The sequence below is a fragment of the Myotis brandtii genome, unplaced genomic scaffold (genome assembly GCF_000412655.1).
Source record: "Myotis brandtii unplaced genomic scaffold, ASM41265v1 scaffold196, whole genome shotgun sequence".
In the NCBI taxonomy this organism is placed as follows: Eukaryota; Metazoa; Chordata; class Mammalia; order Chiroptera; family Vespertilionidae; genus Myotis; species Myotis brandtii.
Window position 1 is genome coordinate 6,866,436 of NW_005357311.1, and position 975 is coordinate 6,867,410.

The 975-nt window shown below is 39.5% G+C and overlaps 1 non-coding gene across 1 annotated transcript; it reads right to left on the reverse strand.

The window, feature by feature from the left end:
* Positions 1-455: 455 nt before the first annotated feature.
* TRNAC-GCA lies at positions 456-528 on the reverse strand. Its single transcript has one exon. It is a non-coding gene; the product is annotated as a tRNA-Cys (tRNA).
* Between the last annotated feature and the right edge of the window lie 447 nt (positions 529-975).

Sequence of the window (975 nt, forward strand, 5' to 3'; positions counted from 1 at the left end):
TTTTGTCCAGAAGTCATAGGTGGGTGATTAGTTTTCATGTAAGGTGGCTCTTTAGACTTGAGGTTCTTTGTTCTTTCCCTTCAACCTTGTCCCCTGCAGGTCAATAGTGTTTCCACTCTTCCTTCTGAGGAAAGGGTTTTGCTCATTATTTTCCAAACTTGAGTTTCCAGCCTCAAGGAAGAAATGGACCAAATCTGTGTCTCTTGTCAGTGCAATAGTTCTCAATTCCGGCTGTCTATTAAATCCTTTGGGGAGATTTTAAAAACACCCACAATCATTTAGGACCCCAGATATTTTATTTTTTAATCCTCACTCAAGAATATTTTTCCATTGATTTTTAGTGAGCGGAAAGACAGAGAGAAATATCGATGTGAGAGAAACACATCGATTGGGTTGCCTCCTGCATGTGCCCTGACTAGAGTCCTGGCCAGGGAAGAGCCTGCAACCAAGGTATGTGCCCTTATCCGGAATTGAACCAGAGATCCTTTGTTCTGCAGGCCAACACTCTATCCACTGAGCCAAAAAGGCTAGGGTGGGACCCAGATATTTTAATTTAATTGGTTTTAGGTGGGGTATTATGTTTACTATTTCATTTTAGCATTTTCCAGATGATTTTAATGGGAAGGTAGAGTAGGAAACCACAATTGGTGGCCTTTGAGAGTCAATCACTGGGCCATCCAATAGGTAGGATATGGGAGGAGACAAGCTGAGCTTTTTAGTGGTGCAGCTGTAATTCCAAACCAGTATTAGCATGGAAAATGACGAGTTGTGCTTAAAATGGCTGGTTTGTTTTATTCCTAAAGTATTTTGGCTTTTTCTACATAATTATAAACTCGGTCAAAGACTTCTAAACTCACATATAATATTTAAGACTTCGAGAAACTAAAGTAGGGAATAATTTTTTTTTTCACCTCAAAGCAAACACTACACTGAAATTTTGAGAAAATGCTTCAAGTTGTGGAGGGATAAGAAGTC